Source organism: Gopherus flavomarginatus, chromosome 5 (genome assembly GCF_025201925.1).
Source record: "Gopherus flavomarginatus isolate rGopFla2 chromosome 5, rGopFla2.mat.asm, whole genome shotgun sequence".
Classification (NCBI taxonomy): domain Eukaryota; kingdom Metazoa; phylum Chordata; order Testudines; family Testudinidae; genus Gopherus; species Gopherus flavomarginatus.
Window position 1 is genome coordinate 100,138,040 of NC_066621.1, and position 16,689 is coordinate 100,154,728.

The window sequence follows — 16,689 nt, forward strand, 5'->3', positions numbered from 1 at the left end:
CCAATGGGAGCTGTGGGAGTGATGTCTGCAGACAAGGCAGCAGGCAGACCTGCCTGGCTATGCCTCTGCATAGGAGCTGGAGGAGGGTCAAGCCGCTGCTTCCAGGAGCGGCCTGAGTTAAGCGCCTCCCAGAGCCTGCACCCCTCATCCTCTCCTGGGCCCAAACCCCCTGCCCCAGCCCTGATCCCCCCTGCTGCCCTCCAAACCCCTTAAGTCCCAGCCCAGAGCACCTGCCTACACCCCAAATCGCTCATCCCCAGTCTGGAGTACCCTCCTACACTCCAAATCCCTCATTCTCAGCCCCACCTCATAGCCCATACCCCCAGCCACAGCCCTCACCTTCCTCCCCCCACACACTCAAACCTGTGCCCCAGCCCAGAGCCTCTCCTGCACCCTGAACCCTCCCATTTCTGGCCTCACCCCGGAACCCACACCCCCAGCCCAGAGCCCATACCTTCTCCCACACCCCACACCCCTACCTCAGTCCAGAGCCCTCTCCTACATCCCAAACCCCTAATTTCTGGTCCAACCCCAGAGCCCAAACCCGCAGCTGAAGCCCTCACGCATTCCCACATCCCAACCCAGTGCCTCAGCCTGGAGCCCCATCCCACACTCTGAATGCCTCATTTCTGATCCCACCCCAGAGTCCACACCCCCAGCCAGAGCTCTCACACCAGCCCCCTGATCCAGCCCAGTGAAAATGAGCGAGTGAGTGAGGGTGAGGAGTGCGAGCGACTAAGGCGGGGGGATGGAGTGAGCAGGAGTGGGGCCTCAGCCAAGGGGCAGGGCATGGGTGTTGGGTTTTGTGTGAGTAGAAAGCTGGCAACCCTATTCTGGCCCCCAGCATAAAGGGTGTGCCTGAGAGAAAGGGGGTGTGGCATAGTGTCTCTACAGGCAAGCTGTTGGCATTGCCCAGCACAAAATAGGGCATGATGGTGGTGATTTATTATTTGTATTACTGTTGTACCCAGCGGCCCTGGTGAGGATCCAGCACACCATAGAGAGGATGAAGTAGGGGAGGCAAGAGTAACAACAGGAGCACAGAGAACAGGCATAAACCAACTGTGGGAATAATTTGCAGATTTTGAGGTTATGTTTATACATTTCACACACACCCACACACGCGCGCGCGCACACACACACACACACACACACACACACTTAATGAACCTCTGCCACCCATCCGTTTGTGGGCATCATGGTTGAGGTGGGTTTGAGACTGAACTTTAAGAAGGGCAAAGCAGCTCTGAAACTGCCCTGTTTTATGCCAGGGAACAGCCTGGTGGTCCCAGGCTCAGTAGGTTGCAGAGAGGAGGGAAAGGTAGTATAGAGGTGGCTTAATGCCCCTACGCATCCCAAGTTGCACCATGCACAACCCAGGACATGGACTTGAAATCATCTTTATTTTAGCCACAGAACATGTGCAGATTGAACAGTAGAAGTGCAAGCTTCTCCATAGTGCTCCACTAATATATCATACTTCTGGGTGTCCAGGCGCTTAACTCAGGCCGCTCCTGGAAGCAGCGGCTTGACCCTCCTCCAGCTCCTATGCAGAGGCATAGCCAGGCAGGTCTGCCTGCTGCCTCCTACAAGGGAGGAGCTCAGTCCCCATGGCCCATTCAGTCTTTGGCTTCTCTTCTGAGACTGCTAAGTAGGGTGCCATTTCTGGCAGTGGTTTCAGTGATCCAAACAACTGTTTACAAGGAAATGGTCTGGGGTCACCAAAGAGTCATGACATGTAACACATTTCAATCCCATTTTTGGCCTGGACCATGTTTGAAATTAGCCGTGAAAAGCTCTGTCCCCTTTCTATTCCTCTGAGCCACTGCGCACATACCCCTTTTATTACATTTGTGTAATTGTGTCTCTGATGTTCACTTGAGAGGTATTCCTCAAGTTCTGTTATTATTTACTTTAACTATTGGACTGCCTCATTTTTCGTAGTAGTTTTAATTGAGAAGGATGATCAGTATTTAATTAAAGGACACTTTTCCAGGCTTACCACAATTTATATTCCCTAGAAATAGGATTCTTTCCTTCTAATTACTCTAGCTCTTTCAAGACCTGCAAAAGGCCCAAAATAAAAGCTGGCACCAAAAACAAAAATGTAGAGAGAATTTTGTCAAATAAGGGAAATCTCGCATGGAACATAATGCTGGTGCTGGATATTAATTATACAGATTTCTAGTAGGTTTAAAATATGTCAAGTAATAGAGTAAGTGACGGTATCTACCTTCTATACTGTCCCTCTGACTGACTGCTGTTGTCAGTGCTCCCCTGCCTTCTTGCCACCATTATGCTCCCGATGGGTCCATCTGCAAAATATTCTATTATAAAGGAAATAAAAAGATTACTGGGGCAGAAATCCTTTAGATGTTCCAAGCACACCCAACAAGGAGATACCCTGAACATCTCTGCTCTTCTGAAATCTCAGCCGCCTTATGCCATCATTCTGCCCTGGCTTATTTCTAACCAGTCTTCAAGTGAACAGGATACTTGGAAGCGGCCTTGGATTAATGCTTAAGAGTATTCATTCAATCTCCCCCAAATAGACTCTTCCTGACACTAAGGTTGGCAGTAATTACTATGTCTTAACTATGGGCATACAGTGGAATCAAACTGGCAAGCAACAGCATCCAAACAGACATCAGGCTCCCTATCAGAAAGCTGGGCACAAGATTCCTTCCCTGGGCAATCTCACCCAACGGCCTCACACCGCCATACACAACGTGACTGCGCACAGAACCTTGTCTTGGGGCAATATTCCCTCCCTCACCACACACAAGCGGGGGAAAAAGAAGTGGCAAAGAAGAAAGACTCTGATATTAGCCCACAGAAAGAAGACTACAAAGCTGTCTCTCAGGATGTCCTTTTTTAGCCTGTTTCTTCCATCCCAACTCTAGCTACTGTAATTGCCAATTATACTAACTTCTTTGGATCTAAACTGTTTTTGCTCTTAAGAGTACATTTTCCTTACTGTGTCCAAGAGCAAAATTGGATCTGTTTGCAGATATTTGTGTGTGCAGAGATCAAATCCACAGACAGGAAAAACAGAATGCTCCTGCACTTCGCTCTGTTTCCAGGCTCAGTGAGCATTTTCCTTAATGGCCCTGACACCTTGAAAAAGTGCAGCAGAGCATGTCGTCTCATCCAGGATTATAATTTATGAAAAGGCAGCAATCAGCCACATCCCACAGCATACATTTCCCAGCCTGTCTTCTGTTGTAGGAGAGCTTTCAGCTTTTAGGTTTTTTTTCTTTTGGTTGTGAAATACTTTTCCTAAAAGCATATGTTGTATTTTAGAGGTAAAGTACCATTACTTACTAGTTCTTCTTTGAGAGTTATCTCTGTGCATTCAAAACCTATTTTTTTCCATACTGAAATGAGGATATGGGATATTAAAACAGATTGTCCCCTCAAAAGCCCCCCTGTTGCTGGGACAGAGAGATCTCTAGGGTTTACTGGCCCCTCCACAAACAGTTGTCAACACAGCTAAAAGCTAAGTGAGGTGTAATTCAGATGCATGCTTTACAAATATGTATTCTCAAGATCTTCATTTCATCACGTTATAGTCTCAAATTAAGAATCTTATGTTATAAGCATCACAAAAATCTTTTAAACATATGCTCCCAGGGTAGGGACCATCTTCATTCTGCAGAGCACCAAGCACCGTCAGTGTTTAAAAAACACATAATACAATTAATAAACAAAACTTCTGAGCTGGTCTCTGTTTGCTGAATTTCATTTTCTCTCTGAATCCTACAGTGCCATCACCCTAGTATCTAAATCCTGGTACCTAGCATTTGAATTAGAAGTGTAGTTAGCCAGTATTGTTCACCGTTTGCCCAGGCTGAAGGTAGACACTCTAGGGTTAAAAGTCTTTCCCTGTTTGTGCCTGAAGCCCAGAGAAGATGGTTTCTATTGGTTGATTTAAATTTCCAGCCTGTAAAGGGAGTGTCAGACAAGGGCTCAAATCTCTCTCAGTATTATGATCTTCTAACCTCCTCAAGCTTTCAAATTATCTCATCACACCCAGTGTTCATATGTGGGGGAAGCTCATGCTGGACCCTCTTGCCCACTTCCTCCTATAGCAGCACCCAAAGGGGTCTTACCTTGAGAAGATCTGTGAGAAGTCTCTCTTCTAGACTGACTTTGGCCACTGCTTCTCTCTGACTGCAGGCTGCTGCTTGTCTTAGATTAGGGAAACATCCCTCGCTTCAGGCAAAAATTCTCAGCAATTTCATCTCAAAGCTTCTTCAGAAAGATCCTGGTTCAGTGTCTCACACACACGCAAACACACATCATCCTTGCAGCTGCTTACTCACCAGCACTAGCCTGATGCCAGCTGCTGTGGAGGAGTATATGAAAGTGCCAGACGCCCCCTCTCCCTGGCAATAAGCAGAGGTGTTTGAAGTATATAAGGAAGTTATAAAGTCCTCACATTGGAGCATGGATGATACCACAGTGACAAATTCCATTTAAGTCTTGCAGCTAAAACTGATTGGATCCCATTGTAGATATGTGCTCCTCTTAAGGTTTGTATTACAATGAATAGACATTTTTGGGGACTCCTTTATATTATGTGCTGATTCTGTGATCTCAGAAGAGAGGATGGGAGTAGGGGCTGAGTGACATTTTGTGCATCAGGAGGAGAATATTTTAATCAAGATTCACGGATATAAAGATTATTCACGCATCTCCATTCAGCTAAGCCTTAAAATCAGGAGATGGCTGGCTTCTGCTCCACTCCAAGTGGAGGAGGGTTAATTGGTAGAACATGACCTCGCACTTCTAGAATACGTGATTATAGAATCCTTTGCCTTGCATACTGGAAAAGTGGAGAACCTAAGCACTTGTAGCTTGCTCTTCTGAAACAGAGAATGGGGCTCCATTACCCTCCTTGGGCAGATGCTGGGTTTCTTTTCATTTCACTAAATGCTCCTGGGGTCTTATATTCAGGGAAAGACATCATGGACATCAGCTCTTGTGTAACTGTCCTGCATCTGACCCCAGCAATTTTTAAAATCAGACACGCAATATGGAGTTGACATTTCAGGAAGTTGAATTTCAGCAATGAAGCTTGGAATGTCACAAATCTGCAATATAAGGAAGGGATACTTTCCCAGGGTCTTAGACACCATGGCCCAGATCCTCCACTGATGTAAAGCAGAACAGCTCCATTGAAGTAACTGGGGAACTATTAATTTGCACCAACCTGAAGATCTACTTTCACATTTCAGTTGAAGCCACTACAATCCCGCTATAGGAGGCCCAGTTCAAACCCAACACTATCCAATTCTCTAAACAAGGCTCCAGGTAGAACAACTTCTACTTAGAGCAATTACTCTAACAATCAAGGTAAAACCAGTAGACCTGTGACTGGGGCAATCACATATTTTCCACAGGTAGGTTTACAAAGAAACCTTTCAGTTCTGTTATGTGTCCATATTGTTTTTAATAAAAATGTTGCTGCCAAGAGAAAGACTATGATTAATTTTCTTGACATTAAGGTTTGGTTTTACTTCCTCACCTGTATACCCACAAGCTCATATTTTCAGGAACATTAGGGAACAATAAAGCTTGCTGCTAATTCTGTCTCACTGGGGCCTGGGGAAAAAATATAAGCTGCGGGCCAAAAGGTAAGAACAAACAACAATAAAAGAGAGAGAAAGAGAAAATAACTCAGGAGTGAGTCAGTCTGGATCCTGCTGCTTAGTCACCTGTAGTGTTTTTCTCCAGGCCACTGGAGATAGAAAAATAAGATGTCCACCCACCTGCTTCTTTTGACAGGGATAGTTATAAAAGGAAGAGTGACTGGGCAAGCAGAGTTCTAAAATGCACCCACAGATGCAAGCTTCCCAGAGGATTAGAGCTGAGAGAAACCCATTTTCTCCCATCCGCACCCCCTCCCGCCGCCCCCTGTTCTGTTTTATTTTCAATTAGAACATCCTGAATCAACCTGTTCATTTAGAGCTTTAAGCTTCTCAAATTGTGCCTGGAAATTTTGACATCGTATGGAGTTGCCATGGAGAAGGAGGGTGATGTCAGTGACACAAAAAGCACTAAATTTACAAATACGACAGGAACAGAGCTATTTATAAAGATCTGCTTTTTTCCCTGTCTGTGCGGGAGTGGAGGAGGAAGGGCAGGCAGCAGTTCCATTCTACATGTTCCTGTCAGCAAATCTCAGAAATGAATTTTCTCATCAAAAAAATGCTCCAAGTCCCTGAAACTGCTGAAGGCTGTCAGGTTTCGGACTTCACTCATTCCACATTGCTGGATTTAGCTTCCCAGCTCACACCTGCTTTCATGTCCTAAATAGAGGTCAGATCGTATTTTATATTTATCCAGTATTTTTCACCTAGAAGATCCATACAGCACCACTAAAAGGTAGCCACCTCTGAGCGAGGGGCAGCAGCTAAATAGCACACTGCATGTTACACAACAGTGAAGAGAAAGGAAATTTCTGAGAAGGCCACTAGGGTAAACATCTTCTCTTATCCAAAAGCATCACGGGATCTTTATAATCTTTTCATTTATAAAGTAATTCTCCACCCTAACCTATTTGTGTGAGGTGCTATCCAATATTTATATAAACCAATAGCAAATTAAAACAATATTTAAAAAATAGAGAGAGAGGATCCTAATACCAGGATGCCAGGGAGAAAAGGATGGGAGGCTAATACATTTGGGGCATGACGGAGTTCATTTTAAAGGACGCTGAGGTGCGTGGGAAGGTATAAGAGATAATTTGAAAACAGGAAAATGGAAGGAGGGGCTAAGATGGATGTCAAGGGGCTGAGATTTATATACCTCAGGCTTACAACAAAAGTGCAATCGCCTGCCAGCTGCATATGTAACATGATGGTGGGATCCCTAAAAGTTGGACGTTGTCTGAGCAAGGATACTGACTAGGATATCAAGATCTTAAATTTAGCCTTGAATAATATGCACTCAAAGCAGATAGGAGCTCTGATTTTAAGGTCTCAAAGTTAGGGGGGGAACACTGCATGGAACTTTATAATCAATACAACAGTAACATTCAAACTCATGCAGACAGAAGAGTTAATGCTAGAGAATCTCTCTGCATCTCCACCCCTCCATACCAATGATCAAAATCCTGAACACCGAAATTTACATGAGAAAATTCTTCCATATGTATATATAATCATACTTACTTTTTCGCTCACACACACACCCCTCCACCTCTTTGGTGAGGGGAAGGAGGAGGAGGTGACAGCCCCATCCCAACTTAGGGATACAATTCAACCTCCCAAAGAAAAAAAGCACTTGATCTAATGAGCAGGTGCTCTCTATCAAATGTCAGTCTAAATTAAGAGTTTCCAGTTGTTGAGTGATTTGTTCCATTATGTAACATTTATACACGTGGAATGGATGAATTTTAGAAGTAAATTCCAATAAATGAATGAAATCAACTTAATTTCAGGGCCCTGGGATAAAGTGTACAAAACTGGGGTGGCTGGCCTGATGTCATTGGAGCACCTGAACATCATTCATATACCTTTAGTCACAAAAAAAAGCCATGCTTCAATACCAACACAAGAAAAAGATGCTACAGAGGGTAACAGAACGTTAAACCTTGGAATTTCTTCTCTGGATATTAAGTAACATCACAAGCAAAACACATGGCTGGTTGTGAAATGTCACTGAATGTGCTGCACATGCAGGGCCAGCTCCAGGCCACAGCGCGCCAAGTGCGTGCTTGGGCGGCACGCCGCAGGGGGCGCTCTGCCGGTTGCTGGGAGGGCGGCTCCACCAGAGCCGCGGGACCAGCTGACTGTCCGCAGAACGGTCCACCGGATCTGCGGGACCGGCGAGCGGCAGAGCGCCCCCCGCGGCGTGCTGCTGTGCTTGGGGCGGCGAAATTGCTAGAGCCGGCCCTGTGCACATGCTAATTGTTCAGCGGTTCTGTAGTGTTAGGAGCAGCAGGAACCAAGTGTCCAGAGGAGGACTAGAAAATGAGCATGTACATATCGCTTTTTACCCACAGAGGTTGAAGCACTTCACAAAGGTGGGTAAGCATGATTATTCCAGTTTCACACGAAAGAAAACCAAGAGGTTAAATGACTTGTCCAATGCCACCCAGAGTCAATGCTGGTAAAAGAACCAAGGTTTCCCAATTCCTCATCCAATACCCTATCCATTGGACTATGTTGCCTCCCAATAATAAGAGTTTAACTCAACTGCATGTGCTGCAGACATTAGGTAGGCTTGTCCGAAACACTCCACTTGCCACAACTCTGATATCCAATGAGAGCTCTTACAACCAATGAAACATCAAGGTGATTCTGGGTGAATATTTTCCCAACTCTTGTTGCCTGATCATATGAAGAGGATATGACACAGCTTCTAGCTACTTCTTAAAGTTGATTTTTTCAAACTAAAATTTCATGTGTGTCATTTATACCACAGGTTCAATCCAGAGAAATCCCCGCCCTTAAGAGCTTACAATGGATATGTGTCTGGAATGTACCCTAGTATTGTCTGTTGCATAGTAGTCTGTCCGTGCTTCAGGTAACAGGTTTATTCCTTTACTAAAAAAAGAGCATGGCCCTTTATCTCAAGCACTGTTGGACTAATACAAAGCAGCCAAAAGGGAGTATGTTCTAGACACAAAGCAAGTGTAAGCTCTTAGGGCAGGGCTTTGCCTTCCTTTGTTTGGAAACCACCTGCAGTAGTATTCACAATGTGCTATCTAAATAACAAATAGATTATAAGAATAAAAGATACATGCTATACAAATAATGGACTAGATTTTTCGTTTTGGCACAGCTCTAAGTGAGGGATGGCACATAAACTGCACTACCCCAGGAAGCATTGTGACTCAGATATGCACCTTTGAGTCCAGTTCCTTTTTGTTCTAGGCTAGCAGAAGGTAATAATTTGCTGCTAACCTGTTCCAGCAGTGGATTACGATACCCCTCTGTATCAGCTCAGAAGTGGTGGGTGGAGCCAAGGCACTGCAAGTTACAACCTATCCCAATATTCAGATGAAAAACTTAAAGCCAACTACACACTGAGTGCTCAAGGATGGGTATGGAAGCTAAAACAAGGTCACAGAAAAACATGCAAGACTCTTTTAGCTGTGGAAGAAGGTTCATGGTGTTTTAAAGGTTGCAAATCTCCTTCAGTGACCACAAACACCATTTCTTCCAGTGGAACATGACAGCTCTTATGACCAGTTCATAATATTATTCAGAGATCCAGTTATATTTGAGACTATGGAAGCATACAGAAAGAGGAAGTTCCTTCTCTTCTTGCAACTGAATGAATGAGAAGGGATGGCTTGTTCCTTGGAAGGTGGTAGTACGGAGAACAAAAAGCCATAGAAAGTTAATTGCCTTCAGGTTTAACCCAGTTATAACAGGGATAATCAGAGCAGCACTGCTCTGTGCTGATGCTACAAAGCACTAAGGGTACCGCTGCTCATACAATGGCCTGGGGCTATGGGGTTCTGTGACTAGAGAGGTCAGTGTGGGGCACTGTGGGATAGCTGCTGGAAGACAGTTAGGGCACCATAACTAACAGTGTCTGCACTCACACTGCATCAACCTAAATACATTAACCATGACGTTACTATGTGGGCACAGCGGGGTGGTTACGGCATTGGGAGACCAATTTGAGTGTTGGCACCTACACAGCTAGGTTGATGTAAGCTGCCTTGTGTTGACCTAATTGTATAGTGTAGGCCAGGTCTTATTGTTTAGATTCATAGATTCTAGGGTCAGAAGGGACCAATGTGATCATCTAGTCCGACCCCCTGCACAAAGCAGGCCACAGAACCCTACCCATCCACTTCTATAACAAACCCCTAACCTATGCCTGAGTTATTGAAGTCTTCAAATTGTGGTTTGAAGACCTCAAGCTGCAGAGAATCCACCAGCAAGTGACCCATGCCCCACACTGCAGGGGAAAGCGAAAAACCTCCAGGGCTTCTGCCAATCTGCCCTGGAGGAAAATTCCCTCCCGACCCCAAATATGGCAATCAGCTAAACCCTGAGCATGTGGGCAAGACTCACCAGCTAGCAATCAGAAAAGAATTCTCTGCAGTAACTCAGATCCCATCCCATCCAACATCCCATCACCAACCACTGGGCATACCTATCTGGCGATAATCAAAGATCAATTGCCAAAATTAGGCTCTCCCATCATACCATCCCTTCCATAAACTTATCAAGCTTAGTCTTAAAGCCAGATATGTCTTTTGCCCCCACTACTCCCCTTGGAAGGCTGTTGCAGAACTTCACTCCTCTAATGGTTAGAAACCTTAGTCTAATTTCAAGTCTAAACTTCCTAGTGTCCAGTTTATACCCATTCGTTCTTGTATCTACATTGGTACTAAGCTTAAATAATTCCTCTCTCTCCCTAATATTAATCCCTCTGATATATTTATAAAGAGCAAGCATATCCCCCCTCAGCCTTCTTTTGGCTAGACTAAACAAGCCAAGCTCTTTGAGTCTCCTTTCATATGACAAGTTTTCCATTCCTTGGATCATCCTAGTAGCCCGTCTCTGAACCTGTTCCAGTTTGAATTCATCCTTCTTAAACATGGGAGACCAGAACTGCACACAGTATTCCAGGTGGGGTCTCACCAGCGCCTTATATAACGGTACTAACACCTCCTTATCTTTGCTGGAAATACCTCGCCTGATGCAGCCTAAAACCGCATTAGCTTTTTTAATGGCCATATCACATTGGCAGCTCATAGTCATCCTGTGATCTACCAATACCCCAAGGTCCTTCTCCTCCTCTGTTGCTTCCAACTGATGCGTCCCCAATCTATATCTAAAGTTCTTATTATTAATCCCTAAGTGCATGACCTTGCACTTTTCACTATTAAATTTCATCCTATTACTATTACTCCAGTTTACAAGGTAGTCCAGATCTTCCTGTATGATATCCCGGTCCTTCTCCGTGTTAGCAATACCCCCCAGCTTTGTGTCATCCACGAACTTTATTAGCACATTCCCGCTTTTTGTGCCAAGGTCAGTAATAAAAAGGTTAAATAAGATTGGTCCCAGAACCGATCCTTGAGGAACTCCACTAGTAACCTCCTTCCAGCCTGACAGTTCATCCTTCAGTACGACCCGTTGTAGTCTCCCCTTTAACCAGTTCCTTATCCACCTTTCAATTCTCATATTGATCCTCATCTTTTCCAATTTGACTAATAATTCCGCATGTGGAACTGTGTCAAATGCCTTACTGAAATTGAGGTAAATTAGGTCTACTGCATTTCCTTTGTCTAAATAGTCTGTCACCTTCTCAAAGAAGGAGATCAGGTTGGTTTGGCACGATCTACCTTTAGTAAAACCATGTTGTACTTTGTCCCAATTACCACTGACCTCAATGTCCTTAACTACTTTCTCCTTCAAAATTTTTTCCAAGACCTTACATACTACAGATGTCAAACTAACAGACCTATAGCTACTCGGATCACTCTTTTCCCTTTCTTAAAGATAGGAACTATGTTAGCAATTCTCCAGTCGTACGGTACAACCCCTGAGTTTACTGATTCATTAAAAATTATTGCTAACGGGCTTGCAATTTCATGCGCCAGTTCCTTTAATATTCTCGGATGAAGATTGTCCGGGCCCTCTGATTTTGTCCCATTAAGCTGTTCAAGTATGGCTTCTACCTCAGATGTGGTAATATCCACCTCCATATCCTCATTCCCGTTTGTCATCCTTCCATTACCCCTAAGCTCCCCATTAGCCTTATTAAAGACTGAGGCAAAGTACTTATTTAGATATTGGGCCATGCCTAGGTTATCCTTAACCTCCTTTCCATCCTCAGTGTGCAGCAGTCCCACTTCTTCTTTCTTCGTTTTCTTCTTATTTATATGGCTATAGAACCTTTTACTATTGGTTTTAATTCCCTTTGCAAGGTTCAACTCTACTAGGCTTTTAGCCTTTCTCACTTTATCCCTACATGTTCTGACCTCACTAAGATAGCTTTCCTTGCTAATCCCACCCTTCTTCCACTCCTTGTAGGCTTTCTGCTTTTTCTTAATCACCTCTCTGAGATGCTTGCTCATCCAGCTTGGTCTACAACTCCTGCCTATGGTTTTTTTCCCCTTTCTTGGGATGCAGGCTTCCGATAGTTTCTGCAGCTGCGACTTAAAGTAATTCCAGGCCTCTTCCGCATTTAGATCCACAAGTTCTTCAGTCCAATACACTTCCCTAACTAATTTCCTTAATTCTTTAAAGTTAGCCCTTTTGAAATCAAAAACCCTAGTCCCAGATCTATTTTTGTTTATCCTTCCATCTAGTTTGAACTGAATTAGCTCATGATCACTCAAACCAAGGTTGTCCCCTACAACCATTTCTTCTATGAGGTCCTCACTGCTCACCAAAACCAAATCTAAAATGGCATCCCCTCTTGTCGGTTCTTCAACTACTTGGTGAAGGAATCCATCAGCTATCACATCCAGAAAAATCTGAGCCCTACTATTCTTGAGAGCACTTGTACTCCAGTCTATATCTGGGAAGTTAAAGTCTCCCATGATCACAAATTTCCCATTAGTGTTTACTTCCTTAAAAACATTAAAGAGGTCTCTATCCATATCCAAATCAGATCCCGGCGGTCTGTAGCACACCCCAAGCAGTATCTCAGGGGAGGCTCTAGTAGCTTTCTTTCCCAGTGTGATTTTTGCCCAGACAGACTCTGTCTTGTCCATTCCATCACTTCTTATTTCTTTACAGTTAACCTCCTCATTGATGTACAATGCTACTCCACCACCTTTGCCTTTATTTCTATCTTTCCTAAACAGCATATAGCCTTCAATACCTGTAGTCCAGTCATGACTACTATTCCACCATGTTTCCGTTAACCCTATAATATCTGGTTTCACTTCCTGCACCAGTAGCTCTAGTTCCTCCATTTTGTTCCCTAGGCTCCTCGCATTAGTGTACAGACATCTTAATTTTTGCCGTTTGGCTTCACTCAGATTCTGTACCCTGTTAGGCACAGACATTCTACCACCAACATCACCTGTTAGTCTGTTATCTACACTACCCTTCCTCCTTATGCCAATTCTTCTGTCCACGGCTGTATCCCCTCTTACTTTGTTTACTTCCCTCTCAAGGTTAAATTCTGGCGTGGAGATCTCCCGCACATCTCCCAACCATCTCCCCCAAATTTCTAGTTTAAAGCTCTCTTAATCAGGTCGGCGAGCCTCCATCCTAGAAGTCTATTTCCCTCCTTGCTCAGGTGAAGTCCATCCCGAAAGAACAGTCTTCTGTCCGTAAATGCTTCCCAATGGCCGTACATCCCAAAGCCCTCATTATAGCACCACTGCCTGAGCCATCTGTTGATCGCCATAATCTTGTCACACCTTTGTCGCCCTTCTCTAGGAACCGGCAGAATCCCACTGAAGATCACCTGAGCCTCGATTTCCTTAAACGTCTTCCCCAGTCTGGCATAGTCTTCCTTGATACATTCCAGAGAGTATCTAGCCATATCATTCGTTCCCACATGAAGGACAATCAAGGGATTCTTCCCCGCTCCCGCTAGTATCCTTTTCAGCCTCAGGTCCACATCCTGTATCTTAGCACCTGGCATACAGCACACTCTTCTGTTCTCCCGATCAGCTCTAGTTACAGGCCTGTCTATTCTTCTCAGTAAGAAGTCTCCAATCACGTAGACCTGCCTTTTCCTGGTGACAGTGCGCTTCTCCGGTCTATCTCCCGCACCCACCGGCTGCAAGTCCTCTCGATTCCTATTCCCCCTCGCAATCCTCCTGGGGCTCATATTTGGTGTTGCCTCCATTGACTCCTCCCCTCCTCTTGCAGGACTATCAGCTCTTCTCTTTTTCCTTGCCCTCTCTCCTTCAGCGACCACCTGCTGTGCCCCTTCTTCATTTTCCAACTCTGCAAACCTGTTCCTGAGTTCTATTTCTCCTTCGCTGGCCCGTCTTTTCCTCTGCCTGGGTCTCTTAGTCACATGCTTCCACCGTCCACTTTCCTCCCCCAGCAGTCTCTCCTCTGAATTTTTTGGTCCTGCTTTCATCTGCACATCTGAGCTTATCCCTTCAGCCCCCTCGTGTCTGTGCTCCATCGTCTGCTCAAACCCCCTTCTGAACTCAACCAGAGTTTCCACCTGCATCTCCAGTCCTCGGATCTTCTCTTCCATCAGCTCTATCAGGCGGCACTTCATGCAGACAAAGCTCTTTTCAGGCGCCCCCTCCAGGATCATGTACATGCCGCAGCTTCCACATCCAGTCATCCTCATTGTGTCTTTCACTGCTGCCTCTGTATCAGTCATGGCCTTCCCACCTGATGCCTTGTAGTCAACCCAACACAAGCCCCCAGCAGGCAGCAGACCACCACCCTATCCCTTGACTTGCTTGTCGGTTCCTCTGTCTTAGTCTCCCCTGCAACCTCCCCCTGGAAACACAATACAATCTACAAACTACAAAAACCTGCTCCTCCAACAGAACTCCCACTGAAACTCCTCTGTTTACAGTTCTGTTTGCTGGCTCCTGTGCTGCTGCCTGACTGGCTGGCTACTTATATAGGACCCCTAATCAGGAAAGCCCCGCCCCCTAATCAGGGCTCCGCTGCTCTCCCAGCACACTGCCCCTAGCAGCCTCCACACACTACACACTACAATCCACAAACTACAAACTACACACTACACAATACAATCTACAAACTACAAAAACCTGCTCCTCCAACAGAACTTCCACTGAAACTCCCCTGTTTACAGCTCTGTTTGCTGGCTCCAGTGCTGCTGCAGCTGTATGTGCTGCTGTCGCATAGAGTGCAACGCACCAAACACTGGAACTTAGCCCGAAGCCAGTTAGGCATATTTATTATTTGGGAAATCAGCTGCAGTGCTGAGGACAGGTTCAGAATCTTTAGATAGTTGCACAGGCAGGGACAGAAGAGCATTGTATAGGAAGTGAAGCCCCTGCCCCATTTTAAAGTTTTCATAATTTTATAAACTAAAGAAACAATTTGATTTAGGTCCTATGGTTAGATTTTTTTTTTTTTGGTAATTTTATAAATAGAATATATTCATAGTAGAGTTTTTTTTAAATGTAAGTGAAAAATATTTTATTGTATACACACCGTGATAGTGTAATGAACCAAAACAGAGCAGTGCTAATGCATGAGAACTGGAGGTTACTTACTTGTACCCAGAGTGCTTCGGGACGGGCTCTGCAGCCTAGGCAGCGGAACATTCTTGTAGCAGTGCCTGTTAGAGTGCTCATGCACCCCTCCTGCTCCTTCCTTTGGCATTAGAAACGTAGATAGCTGGGTTTGTGATGACCGGGAGAACTGTATGGTGACTTGCCTGCCTGGTACAAAGGTTGCGGATCTCTCAAGGCATCTAGACAGACTTATGTGTTGTGCTGGGGAGGACCCGGTGGTGGTACATGTGGGTACCAATGACATAGAGAAGGATAGGAGAGATGTCCTGGAAGCCAAATTTAGGCTGCTAGGGAAGGGACTGAAATCCAGGACCTCTATGGTGGCATTCTCAGGGTATGTCTACACTACGGGATTATTCCGATTTTACATAAACCAGTTTTGTAAAACAGATTGTATAAAGTCAAGTGCACGTGGCCACATTAAGCACATTAATTTGGTGGTGTGCGTCCATGTACTGAGGCTATCGTCGATTTCTGGAGCGTTGCACTGTGGGTAGCTATCCCGTAGCTATCCCATAGTTCCCGCAGTCTCCCCCGCCCATTGGAATTCTGGGTTGAGATCCCAATGCATGATGGTGCAAAAACAGAGTAGCGGGTGATTCTGGGTAAATGTCATCACTCATTCCTTCCTCTGTGAAAGCAACAGCAGACAATCATTTAGCCCCTTTTTCCCTGCATTGCCCTGACAGACGTTATAGCATGGCAACCATGGAGCCCATTTTGCCTTTTGTCACTGTCACTGTATGTGTACTGGATGCCGCTGACAGACGCGGTACTGCAGCGCTACACAACAGCATTTATTTGCCTTTGCAAGATAGCAGAGACGGTTATCAGTCGTTCTGTACCATCTGCCATGCCATTGTAAATTGGCGATGAGATGATGGTTACCAGTCATTCTGTACCGTCTGCTGCTGTCATGGGTGCTCCTAGCTGACCTTCGCTGAGGTTGGCCGGAGGTGCAAAGACAAAAATGGGAATGACTCCCTGGATCATTCCCTCCTTTATGTTGTATCTAAAAATAGAGTCAGTCCTACCTAGAATATGGGGCAAGTGTACTAGAGAACCAGTGTACCAGAGAGCACAGCCGCTCTGTGTCAGATCCCGCAGAAATGATGAGCTGCAAGCCATTCTAGGGGGTGCCCCTGCAACAACGCCACCCGTTGCTTCCCTCCTCCCTCAACCCTCCTGTCATAAACAGATAGTTAAGGGTTAATGTCTCTTTTACCTGTAAAGGGTTAACAAACAGGGAACCAAACACATGACCAGGGGACCAATCAGGAGACAAGATACTTTCAAATCTCAGTGGAGGGAAGCCTTTGTTTGTGTTTTTTGGGTTTTGCTTTGTTCTCTCTGGGCTCTGAGAGTGACCACACGTACCTACAGGCTCTCTAATCTTCTATTCCAATTTTGTGAGTATAGAAAGGTGGTATAGTCTTTTTATTTGTTTTCCTTTATTTGCAAATGTGTAGTTTGCTGGAAGTATTTTAAATTATATTTTGCTGGGGGGAGGCTTC

The 16,689-nt window shown here is 45.0% G+C and overlaps 3 protein-coding genes across 5 annotated transcripts in view; 1 reads left to right on the top strand and 2 right to left on the bottom strand.

Moving 5' to 3' along the window:
* The window catches only part of PAK6 (p21 (RAC1) activated kinase 6), a 57,294-nt gene extending 52,993 nt beyond the window's left edge, over positions 1-4,301 (bottom strand). For all 3 annotated transcript variants that reach the window (XM_050954814.1, XM_050954815.1, XM_050954816.1), the window contains exon 1: positions 4,113-4,301. The gene's annotated coding sequence lies outside the window, so the exon portion shown is untranslated. The remainder of the gene's footprint in view (positions 1-4,112) is intronic.
* The window catches only part of LOC127051893 (uncharacterized), a 119,866-nt gene that overhangs the window by 30,738 nt on the left and 72,439 nt on the right, over positions 1-16,689 (bottom strand). The window lies entirely within an intron of this gene.
* Positions 13,528-16,689, top strand: part of FSIP1 (fibrous sheath interacting protein 1) — a 597,082-nt gene continuing 593,920 nt past the window's right edge. The window contains exon 1 of the mRNA XM_050954839.1: positions 13,528-13,532. The gene's annotated coding sequence lies outside the window, so the exon portion shown is untranslated. The remainder of the gene's footprint in view (positions 13,533-16,689) is intronic.